The sequence below is a fragment of the Chelonia mydas genome, chromosome 22 (assembly GCF_015237465.2).
Source record: "Chelonia mydas isolate rCheMyd1 chromosome 22, rCheMyd1.pri.v2, whole genome shotgun sequence".
NCBI classification, from domain to species: domain Eukaryota; kingdom Metazoa; phylum Chordata; order Testudines; family Cheloniidae; genus Chelonia; species Chelonia mydas.
In genome coordinates, this window is record NC_051262.2 from 19,180,221 (window position 1) to 19,192,247 (window position 12,027).

At 50.8% G+C, this 12,027-nt stretch overlaps 1 long non-coding RNA gene across 1 annotated transcript; it reads left to right on the forward strand.

Annotated features, from left to right (window-relative positions):
* Positions 1-4,989: 4,989 nt before the first annotated feature.
* On the forward strand, positions 4,990-11,811 carry LOC119564010. The gene is made up of 3 exons (XR_006286995.1): positions 4,990-5,092; positions 8,926-9,036; positions 10,664-11,811. It is a non-coding gene; the product is annotated as an uncharacterized LOC119564010 (long non-coding RNA).
* The last annotated feature ends 216 nt before the right edge of the window (positions 11,812-12,027 follow it).

Consider the following 12,027-nt stretch of genomic DNA (forward strand, 5'->3'; position numbering starts at 1 on the left):
CTTTTCTTAAAGTGTGAAATAGCAACCAGGGGTCACTGCCCAAATCGGGGGGGGGGGGGGGGGGGGGGGGGGGGAATGGATGGAAACACACATGGCACTGTCCCACCTGTGACACCCCAACACCTTGAGTCCCCAAATCCTTGTACCTGCCATCACTCGTTAATGGTGCCTCCCTCCACTCCTTGCAGCAATCCAAGCCGGAGAAAGCGGACGTGCTGGAGATCACAGTGTAGCACATGGGGAGCCTGCAACAGAGCAACATCCTGGGTAATGACTCCCTGGCACCCTGTAGTCTCCCATGGACTGGTGAGGATCCATCTTGGGGGAGGGTCTGTCTGCCACAATGCCACCCAGATGGAGGGTCCACACCTCCTATCAGGCTCAGTGGGATGCACTCTCTTGCCCCCCGTAGTCTCCTATGGGTCATATAGATCTGTCTGCCCCAGGGATGGTCCATGCCATGCTGAGAAGAGTTCATGCTGCCTGCCAGGCTCAAGGTGTCACTCCCCCCAGATCTTCATGGGGACTTTGGGAAGATTCTTGTTGCTGTAATGGGATCCCAGAGCAAAAGTGGCTGGTTGAGTGTCTTCGGGGCTATGGGGTCTGGGCCCCAGAGGTGTGAACTCAGAGTCATGGCTTCGGGCTCAAGAGAAAAGGGGCTGAGACTAGAGATGCCAAGAGATGCACTGTCACTCTACAGCTCCAGTACTGCTGCACGCAAAAGCCTCACTCAGGTCTGGGCTTAATTGTGTTGAGCACTGCATGGAAAATCAGAGAGAAACAGAGATGTGTATGGAGATGGATAGATGAGCATCTCTGGCATACAGAGGAGGGATGGAGAGGTGTGTGTGGCATATGGAGGACAGATGGTGATGCTGCAGGCTGGCATGTTTGTGGGTTTGGCTTGTGGCTGATTGCCACAACAGCTCCTGGCCCCCCATTTGCTGAGCTGTTTCTGACACTGATCCATCTCTTGCAGCCACCACCAAGCAGAGCCTGGCCACAGAGCAGCACTACAGCAGTGGCTACATCAGGTGCATGGACCAGCTGCACACTGTGCTCCTCAGCTGCTCAGGGACGGACAAGCACATGGGCTCCTGGCTACTGAACAACCTGCTCCAGTGCCTGCCCCAGATCTCACCCTCTCCTGCTCCCAGAGTAGCCTGCTCACCACAGAGACCAAGACCAGCCCCCAGCTGGAGCCCCAACCCAGGGCCCAGCTGGCCTGGCAGCCACTGTCCCTAATGTGGAGAGCCTGATGTGTGGTGGGGGGAGACATCCCAGCATCTCCTCTTTAGTGTCAGGACATACTATTACAAACTGCTCCCTATCCCAATTTCCTACCAGTTGCGGTTACATAACAAGTTTTTGCTGCCCTGATGCAATTTGCCACTCCCACAATTCACCAGCCCTGGGTCTAGGAGTAGCGAATTGTGACAGATGGGTATGCCTTCTCACAATGTGCTACTTCTGGGAAATATCTATTTGAAATTGGGACACTCATGAAATGAGTTTTCTAATTGAATACATTTTTCTAAGTTAGAAAACATTTGTTTTATTGAGGTCCAAATTTAATACAGAGATTTCATGGGGTAGGAAACTGTGACAGGACAGATACCATCCGTCACAAATTGCTATTTCTGGACCAGGGCTGAGGCAACCAAGGAAATCCGGGAGCATTGAAGTGATAGGATCACAAATAATAGCCTGACATTAAAAAACAAAAAAACCTTGAGTATTAAAACCTGTAATTTACTGCGTCACAATAAAAACATAGGTGATGTTATAATAATAATGAAACTAATGTTTTTGAAAAGTCAATAAAAGGAATTAAACTACATTTACAGGAAATTATGATACAGAACGGTCAATTCAAGCAATTAGAAGAGCAAAAAAGACAAACCCTGAGCCCTCACCTGCTAACCCTAATCCCAAACCCTAATTCCTGTTCCCCAGTACTCTAACCCCAATACTCTAACCCAACTCCTCCTCCTAACCTTTGACCCCATCCCTATCCGACACCACAACCCAACCCTAAACCCTGACCCCTCCCTTCACCCTAGGCAACCCAACCCTGGCCCCTGCATCCTAACCCTTCAACTAACCCTGATCTCCAACCATCACCCTATTACATCATAATCCCCACCCTGACCATAACCCTAACCCCTTAACTCTAACCCACCTTTGAAACCAAACTCTTACTCAACCTAATCCCTAAAGCTAATCCTAACCCTCATGTTAAACACAACCCTCTAGCCCTCAGTCTTGCCTCTCAGAACCCTAACCCCTCCCCTCCCCCTAATCCAACTCTCCCTCTCAACCCCTAACCCTTTCCAAACCTAATCCACACCCTAAACCTAACTCCTCCTTACCCTCACCCTAATCCAACCCCTAGACCCTGACTCTGTAATCCCAACCCTCAAACCCAAATTTCCCCCCTCAATGGGTGGCACCATCCTCTTCGCAGTGGGGGGCTGAGGTAGGCTAGACAGAAAATTGGGGGGGCTGCACCCCCCCTTGCCACACGGTCCCACCCATCTCTATGGCTCTGTTCCCTGCTCCTCTTAAGTGCCAGCCCTGCCTCCTCCCCCACCCCCTGCATTTCCCTCCTCCTGGACAGTGGGGGGTAACTGATGTGCTGGCTGGTGCCATGGTATGGGCAACTGGGGTGGTCCCCTGTCTCCTCCTCCTGCTGCTGCTCTTCGCCCTGGGGCTGGGGCTGCCCCTCAGCTTCCTGCCACCCTTCGACCGCTTGCAGCCCCCAAGAGCTGCCCTGGTAGGGTAACCTGGCTCTCATAGAGCCCTCGGGGAGCATCAACCATGGGCGGCAGGTCCCAGGAGCCTGGGGCAGAGTGGGTCTGTTTGGGTTGCCGTGGGGCACCCTGAACCCTCTGTCAGCTCTGGGCGGCGCCTACAGTTGTGTGGGGACTTCCGCGATGCTGCTGGTGGTGACACTGTCGTCAGAGCTGGGTGGCCAGAGCGCTATCCAGTTCGGCGAATGAAAAGTGTGTGTCTCCCATGGAGGAGCAGTGACACCCGGCGGCCAGTCAAGGTACTGCACAGAGCGTGGTCTTTTCCATGGAGTAGCAGTGACACTAGGTGGCCAGTTGGGGTAATGCACAGTGTGTGTTTCCGTTGCAGCAACAGTGACACCCAGTGGTCAGTCAGGGTAATGCACGGATCACATTTCTTTGGAGCAGCAGTGACATCCTGTGGTCACTCAGGGTAATGCACAGAAGGTGGTTCCCTTGCACCAGCAGTGACACCCAGTGACCAGTCCGGATGATGCACAGAAGGTGGTTCCCTTGGAGGAGCAGTGACACCTAGTGGCCAATTGGGGTAATGCAACAAGGTGTTTTCATTGGAGCAGCAGTGGCACCCAGTGGCCTGTCGGGGTAAAGCAGAATGGCCAGCAGGTGTGGCATTAGCCTCTTGCCGTTTGGTGGATGGGTGGTGGGTGAGGTGGGCTAGAGAAAAAAAATTGGGGAGCTGTGCCCCCTTCATCACCTGGCTCCACTCCTCATGGTGGCCAGGCCTCTGCTCCTTGTTAAAGGCCAGCTCATCTCCTCTCCCCCCTGGCCAGGGTTTACAGCAATATAACCTTTATTAAAATAAAATAGTAAACAGGATTTACTCCAAGTCCATCTAAATAATCTAAATCTGTCCAAATTTTAGTATTAAATCCGAAATCCTCTTAAATATCCCATCAGAAACCAAAAATCTAAAGCAACATTTGAAACTGCAAACAATGCTGAATTTAAAACCCAAACATTAAGAAAAGCTATTTTGTTTAAAAAAAAACAACAAATGCTATAAATTATCAAAAAAGTGTGCTATAGCAGGATGATAAAATAACATAAAATAAATAAGTCCTACTATTAAAACCACCTATAAAGCAATTGAATAGTTGAATACTGGACAAAATACTGGTACTGCAATAGTTGAATACTGCAATACTGGTATTGCATAGCAGACATTCCAGTCCCGTAAACGTCAATTAAAAGCTCCACTTTAACTAAAAAAAAAACAAAAAACCAAACCAAAACTAGGGTTACCATACATCCGTATTTTCCCAGACATGTCTGGCTTTTTGGTTCTTAAATCGCCGTCTGGGAGGAATTTTTAAATATTTTAAAATGTCCAGGATTTGCCATTATTTTCCCCAAAGAAGAGTTGATCATTCAAGAAAGAAAGTGAATGTTGATCACTTGAGAGAGTGCCTGCTTCCCCCCGGCAAGCTGCCACCCCTTGTGCCATGAAACAGCTGTTTCGCATGGCTGGGAGGGAGGGGGGACGAGGGGGAGCACGGGGAGGAAGCAGGGCTGGGGCGGGAATTTGGGGAAGGGGTCCAATGGGGCAGAGTGGGGGCAGAGTTGGGATGGGGACTTTGGGGAAGGGGTTGGAATGGGGGTGGGGAAGGGGTGGAGTTGGGGTGGGGCCGGGGGCAAGAGCAAATACCGCCCCCTGTGGAGTGTCCTCTTTTTTGAATGTTCAAATATGGTAACCCTACCAAAACAATAAACCAAAACAGTCAGTCTTAAACAAACCTGCACATAAGCTAAATTAAACCTATACCAACTTTGGAACAAACTATGTAATTTTCTAATTCTAACTTCTTGTTTCACCCAGGAGGGAAAGTATTCTGTAGCCCCAGTAACCGTGCTGTCACGACAGCATTTCTTTCACTAAAAACGGTTTTTACCAAATATAAATTGCCTTTAAAATGGTCTAACAGAAATTCTAATTGTATCTTTGCAATAATATCCCAAGTATGCAAGTAGGTCCCCTCAGAGCAGCACCGCATTCCTCAACGGCTAACCAAGTGAGTAAGTGATATTCTTCTGCTAGAATCCCAGCCGGGTTATGCATTTGTGAACCTGGGGCCTGAAGCTGAGGCGAGAAAGGTGAGGGAGCGAGCTCGGAGCTGGAGAGCTGAGAGAACTGACGGAGCGAGGTACTAGCTAATTTAAATATTAACGTGGGTCTCTGGCGGCGGGCTCCCCCTGGAGAGCACGGAGAGTTGATTGAGCGCGGCAGGATCTTATTTGCATATTAAAAGCCGGCAGTTTGGGGACACTGGGGTAAAATCTGAGTAAGTTTTGCGGTTGGGACCCATATTTTTTAATGTAATGTATTGGAAGCCCGCCTGGGCAGAGCCCGCCCCGGCTGGGAGTGTGGTCACCCTGACGGGCAGGCCCGTTGCCCGACATGGGGAAGGCGCGCTGAGCGCTCCAGGCGCTTCAGAGAGACGAGCCGGCGAGAGCCGGGCGGTATTTTAAAGTTGTGTTTCTACGGGGTTTAGCGGCTGCGTCGCTTTTCTTTTTTCTCTTTAATGCGCCGCCGATGGAGTCAGGTGAGGGGTGTAATTGCCTGCGTCTTATGTGCGCTGTCGTGGCGGTGGCCCTAGAGCAGAAGCGCGCGGGTGGGGAAAGCGGTTAGTGTCTGCTGGAGAGCGCGGAAAGAGCAGCTACGGGACGGGGGCGGGGCGCTCGCTGTCTCGCGATTTTTGAGAAGAGGCGCGCTGACGGCCTGCCCGGCGTTTTCTGGCAGCTGGTCTCCCATTGGGCCTAGTGAGGTGACGTTTTCCTGAAAGATGATCTCCCATAGGGCCCTCACTAAGTGGTGTTTTCTGACAGGTTTCAGAGTAACAGCCGTGTTAGTCTGTATTCGTAAAAAGAAAAGGAGTACTTGTGGCACCTTAGAGACTAACCAGTTTATTTGAGCATGAGCTTTCGTGAGCTACAGCTCACTTCATCGGATGCATAGCATATCGTGGAAACTGCAGAAGACATTATATACACACAGAGACCATGAAACAAAACTTCCTCCCACCCCACTCCCCCGCTGGCAACAGCTTATCTAAAGTGATCATCAAGTAGAGCCATTTCCAGCACAAATCCAGGTTTTCTCACCCTTCCCCCCCCACACACATACAAACTCACTCTCCTGCTGGCAACAGCCCATCCCCCTTTGAAACCCCTCTTTATAATGCGCATGGCACCTTAGAGACTAACCAGCTTTATAATGGCTTCACACCGTCAAAGAAAATAACAAAAAACTTCTTCGGTGGAGTTTAGCTCTCCAAGATTTTGATTTCGACATCCAACACATCTCAGGAGCTTCTAACAAAGTGGCTGATGCACTCTCACGTGAAAGTTTCCCAGACTCAACTGGTTAAAATCGTCCTTGAGATGTGGAAAATATTGTTAGTCTTTATGTACTTGGTAGCATATTTAGAGATGCATGTGTCTTATTAACTCTGTTTTCCTAGAGCTCCAGGAAGAAATCCCAGCCAGTGTTTCACCCTAGCTGAGATTTGGGGGGCGTGTCATAAATAGAAAGAGAAGGGTAAACCCCTTTAAAATCCCTCCTGGCCAGAGGAAATCTCCTCTCACCTGTAAAGGGTTAAGAAGCTAAAGGTAACCTCGCTGGCACCTGACCAAAATGACCAATGAGGAGACAAGATACTTTCAAAAGCTGGGAGGAGGGAGAGAAACAAAGGGTATGTCTGTCTGTCTATATTTTGTCTTTGCCGGGGATAGACCAGGAATGAAGCCTTAGAACTTTTAGTAAGTAATCTAGCTAGGTATGCGTTAGATTATGATTTCTTTAAATGGCTGAGAAAAGAATTGTGCTGAATAGAATAACTATTTATAAGAATAACAGTTTATAAATGCGCATTATAAAGAGGGGTTTCAAAGGGGGATGGGCTGTTGCCAGCAGGAGAGTGAGTTTGTATGTGTGTGTGGGGGGGGGGAAGGGTGAGAAAACCTGGATTTGTGCTGGAAATGGCTCTACTTGATGATCACTTTAGATAAGCTGTTGCCAGCGGGGGAGTGGGGTGGGAGGAAGTTTTGTTTCATGGTCTCTGTGTGTATATAATGTCTTCTGCAGTTTCCACGATATGCTATGCATCCGATGAAGTGAGCTGTAGCTCACGAAAGCTCATGCTCAAATAAACTGGTTAGTCTCTAAGGTGCCACAAGTACTCCTTTTCTTTTTCTGACAGAGCTAATCTCCCATTGGGCTGTCACCAGGTGACGGTTTCTGAAAGCAATGTTGGGCGGAGACATTATGGCCTTGTGCCGTCGGAGATCAGCGGGCGACCGCGAGAAGTAGCTCCAGACCGAGCGGCGCTGATTCCGGCTGCCTGGGCGGAGGAGCGGAGACCACAGCAGCGGGCGCTGCCGTCCTGCTTGGCGAAAAGCCGCAGGGCCCGTGGGCGTTCGCAGGTCGCGCCCGCTTGCTGCACGATTAACTGTGCTTTGGTGAACTTTCCAATGCTCAACCCTCTCTTTTTGCGCAGGGTTAGAATGTCCTTCTTAAGGAGACAGTGACACGCTGTCTCTCCGCTGTTCCCAAGTTGTTGTGGACTCACAAGCCTGTGTGCTTTCAGCTCCCCACGGTTTCCAGGGACCCCCTAGTGTGCCAGCCCTTCTCGAGGTCACCACCTCTTTGCCAGTGGAGAGCTGAGGACTCCTGCGCCCCTGGGACTGCTCACTGTAATCCCCAGGGGAACCCTGTTATTGCAAAAGTCCTTCTCTCTCTCCCAGGACCAAGACGCAGGCTCATCCGCCCGGAGACTGCTCACCGCAGTCCCCAGGAGGACCCCATTACTGCCCAGTCCTTCTTGCTGGTCACACACTCCCAGGGGTTAATCGCCCCCCGAAACAGCTCCTCTCTGAGCCTTCAGCACACCTGGTCCTCATCAATCCCCCTTCGTTTTACTGCTCTCCAGTCATTTACTGCAGGAAGCGCCACCCACAGGGTGCAGTATATCCCACCGCTACCACCAGTTGTCACAGAGTCCCCGGGCGATGCTCTGAAACTGCTCCCTACGAAGCCAGTCAGGACTCTGGGGAAGTCTCCTTTCTGTGAGCAGACTGTCTTCAGGACACACAGCTCACACAACTTCCACCTTCCTGGGTCTGACCTCGGAGCATTCAGCATCCTCTGCTCCTCCGTGCACTTCCCACAGCGAGTCCGCCTAGGCGGGCTCCTGGGGAAGCCAGAAGGTCCTGCACCCCAACTTTGCAGTCAGACGTGACTCTCAGCCAGCCAGTAAAACAGAAGGTTTATTAGATGACAGGAACATGGTCTAAAACAGAGCTTGTAGATGCAGAGACCAGGACCCCTCAGCTGGGTCCATTTTGGGGGGCAGTGAGCCAGACAGCCATGTCTGCACTTCACTCCATGTCCCCAGCCAGCCTCAAAGTGACTCTCTCCCGCTCCTCCTCCTCTGGGCTTTGTCCCTTTCCCAGGCCAGGAAGTCACCTGATTGCTTTGTTCTCCAACCCTTTAGCTCTCACTTTGCAGGGGGGAAGGGCCCAGGCCATCAGTTGCCAGGAAACAGGGTGTGGGCCATTCTCTGTGTCCAGACCCCTGCACACACCTGTCCTCTAGGACTCTGCAACGATCACACACCCTTATCCCACCACCTAGATACTTAAGAGCTGCATAGGGGAAACTGAGGCACCCCCACAATATTCAGAGGAAACATTAAGGAACAGTTCCGCTTCGTCACACCCTGACAGGCTGGTAATTGTCTGGGAGTGTCCCCTTCCTCCCCCTAACTAAATGTGAAGGAGGGTGACCTGCGAGCAAGTAGAGATGCTTTGTAGTTTCTGCTCTGTCCTTCCATGTCATCTGGTGTGAGTCACTGGAGACCACATTGTTCTCCAGTTCCCTATTCAACCGTTCCTTTCTTCAGAGAACCATCCTGGGCAGGCATGGGTGTCATTGGCTGAGGGTGTGCAGAGATCTGGAGGGCTGCAGTTCCTTATGAGTAATGAGCATTTTAGGCCCTGGATAGGCTGGAGAAGAATAGAGAAGGGGGCTTCAATGAGCAGCAGCCAGCTAGTACATCTGTCTGTGTGCACGCAGCAGTGGTGGCCTAGCTTATAAGTGTTCTCTTTCTCTTTTCAGTTCCTGTTGACTTTGGGTAGATGAGAGAATGGCCAGCCTGTGGCAGAGACCAAAAGGAGCACTCACCCTGAGGCCATCCTGGGGGATGGAAACCAGACAGTGATCTGTGGAGTAAGAGCAAATAGAAATTTGCTCAGTAATGAGGGAGGGCTGCAAAGACTCTTCTTAGCATGGAGTGGCTCTTTGAGAAAAGGCCTTTGCATCTATGTGAGGCACGATAAGCTTAGGGGGAGTCATTGGTCCCCTCTCAAGAACTTGCCCGGTGCTATGGAGTCTTCTTGAAGTATGGTAACTATGTGGAGAGCAACTTGCCTGTAACCAGAGATGCTCAGTCCTTAACTCTCTTCCTTCTACATCACTGAGTGAGCTTCCCTGGTGACGCCACTCTAGTCCTCCTCCCTACCGACTCTGGCTTGCTTCAGAGGACATGAGCTGGGGGGACCGAGAGTAGCCTTTGGCCTGTGTGTCCGCTCACAAGGGTGCACCACCCAGGGCAGGTGGAGGGTCCACAGCTCAGTACAGCATCCCGGACTGCTGTGCTCTGGCCGTGGGTCCTGCTCCTGGGTGCTGCTCCCTGAGGGCTATGCTGGCCCCGTAGCAGGACCCCACACCAGGGACGCTCTTATAGGCTGTGAGCAGTCAAAGGGCAGTAGGGAACTGAGGAGCAGCCGCAGCCCCGGTGCCCAAAGCAGCAGGAGGACAAGATGGGGAAGTACTGTGGCTGCCTACAAGATGACATTAGCTAGTGCAGCAACTGCTTCACCCTACGCGACTCTGGCTTCTGGCCTCTGACATTGCCATGGGCCAGGGCCTTGGAGGAGAGGAGGCGGGGCTGGCACTTCACTGAGGAGGAGCAGGGGATAGAGCCACAGGGAGGGGCAGGGCACGGCAAGGCGGGTTGCAGCTGTCACAATTTTCTGTCCCCACCCCTCCCCAACAACCAGAAGAGGCTGGCGCTGCCCACTGCTGGCCACGGGGTGTTACTGGTTTTTCTGAGAAACACTCTGTGCGTTACTTTGACTGGCCACTGGGTGTCACCACTGCTCCATAGAAGAGACAGTACATGCATTACCCCTGACTAGCCATCGGTGTCACTGCTGCTTCGGAGTAAACAGTCTGAGTTGCCACTGGGTGTCGCTGTTGCTCCAGGGCAGAAGCAGTCCGTGCATTATCCTGATTGCCCACCCACCGGGTGTCACTGTTGCTCCTGGGAACACCACCAGTGCATTACCCTGACTGGCCTTGAAGATAAATGTGTGGTGTCAAAGTTTGACTCAGACTCACAATTTATCAGACCACTCTGTTTTATTAGCAAAGCTGCTCTGCTAATACATTTAGAAGTGAGCCCCCCGAGTGGGGCTTGTGTCTCTTAATTTATACAGTTTTTTGGAGAACAAGTTACAGAGAAGTTACAGACAAAAGAAGAAAAAGATTTTAGTCACCACCCTTCGAGATCCCTGAGACCAGTCACGTATCTTCAATTACCTGCCACCCTTAACAATCTCCTTTAACAGCTTCCAGTTAACTTAACTAATTGCCCTTCACACCTTCCATTCTGATGCCTGCTTCTTAGACGTGCTGGCTCTATCTTAATTGCTTCTCCATTCAAAAGCTAACTGTCCCTACGTGTGCTCCCTCAGATACTTTGTAACATGTTTTGGCATGCCCTCTCATATACAATGTATCCAGCATGTCCCCTTATACAACGTTATACTTATACAATGTTATACTTCCACAGTACAAACAGTTTACTCCCCTCATCGGATGGAAAGCGAGCGAGAGTAGAGAGCCTGCGAGCACTGTTGATGCAAGCCAGGAGTCCTCCAGTTGACAGTGGAGCAGTCGCTAATGTCAGTGAGATAAGTGTCTGGTTTGGTTAAGGCTTTCCTCACGGCCCGCCTGGCTCCAGGTAGGGACTCCCCATTAGCTGGGGCTGGGTTTATAAGAAATGGTTCCTGACCAGCTGTGGTTACGAGAGAGACAAGGTCCCCATTTTCAGGGGCTGCTCATTTCTCTGGCCAGGAACGGTGTCTCCTTCGCAGGAGAAGGTTGCATCTAGGAGGAGGACTCCAGCTGGTGAGTTGCTTGCCTTCCTCCCATGTTTTTCTCTTTTCTCTTGTGTGTTGGCCAACTTTCTCAGTCTCTCTCTCCTCTGCTCTCCTGGTGCCGTCTCCCTTTGTAGGACACGGGTAGGTGTGCATTCCCCCAGGTGAGGTCTCGGGAGCCATGGAGAAGTCGGAGCGGACAAAAATCATGCAGGGCAGTAGAAAGGCTGCTGAAAGTACCTGAAGAGACAAAGGAACTGAGAAGGGGGAAGTCCAGACTAAGACAGGAGTCTAGTCTGTAAAGAGAAACAATGGGAAGTCTAAGCTAGAGAAACTCTTCAAGTTACCAAAAGACATTTAGGATGAGAAATTACTTCTTGAATCGAGTCTCTTTAAGATCTTAGGCTTAGTATGTGTGGGTATTTGTATTTGCTTAGTAATCTGCCTTCTTCTGTTTGCTATCCCTTACAGTCACTGAAAATCTAACTTTTATAGTGAAACTTTTTTGTTTATTATTATTTATTCTTAAACCCAGTTTGTGCAACTGGTGCTCCATGAGGAAATGCTTTGTGTATTACTCCAAGGGGCTGCCCGGTGTCACTGTTGGTCCAGGAGGAAAATGATTTGAGCACGACCTGAATTGGCCACCCACTGTCACTGTTGGTCCATGAGGGAAATGATTTGTGCACTACCTGAATTGGCCACGGAGTGTCACCATCGCTCCGTGAGGGAAATGCTTTCTGCATTACCCTGACTGGCCACCCAGTGTCACTGTTGCTCCGTGAGGGAAATAGTTGGTGCATTACCTAGAATGTCCACCCAGTGCCACTGTTGCTCCGTGAGGGAAATTGTTTGTGCATTACCCTGAGTGGCCACCGAGTGCCACTGTTGCTCCGTGAGGGGAATGCTTTGTGCATTACCCTGACTGGCCACCCAGTGTCACTGTTGCTCCATGATTGAAATTGTTGGTGCATTACCTAGAGTGGCCACCCGGTGTCAGTGTTGCTCCAAAAGGGAAACTGTTGGTGGATTACCTAGAGTGGCCACCCAGTGTCAC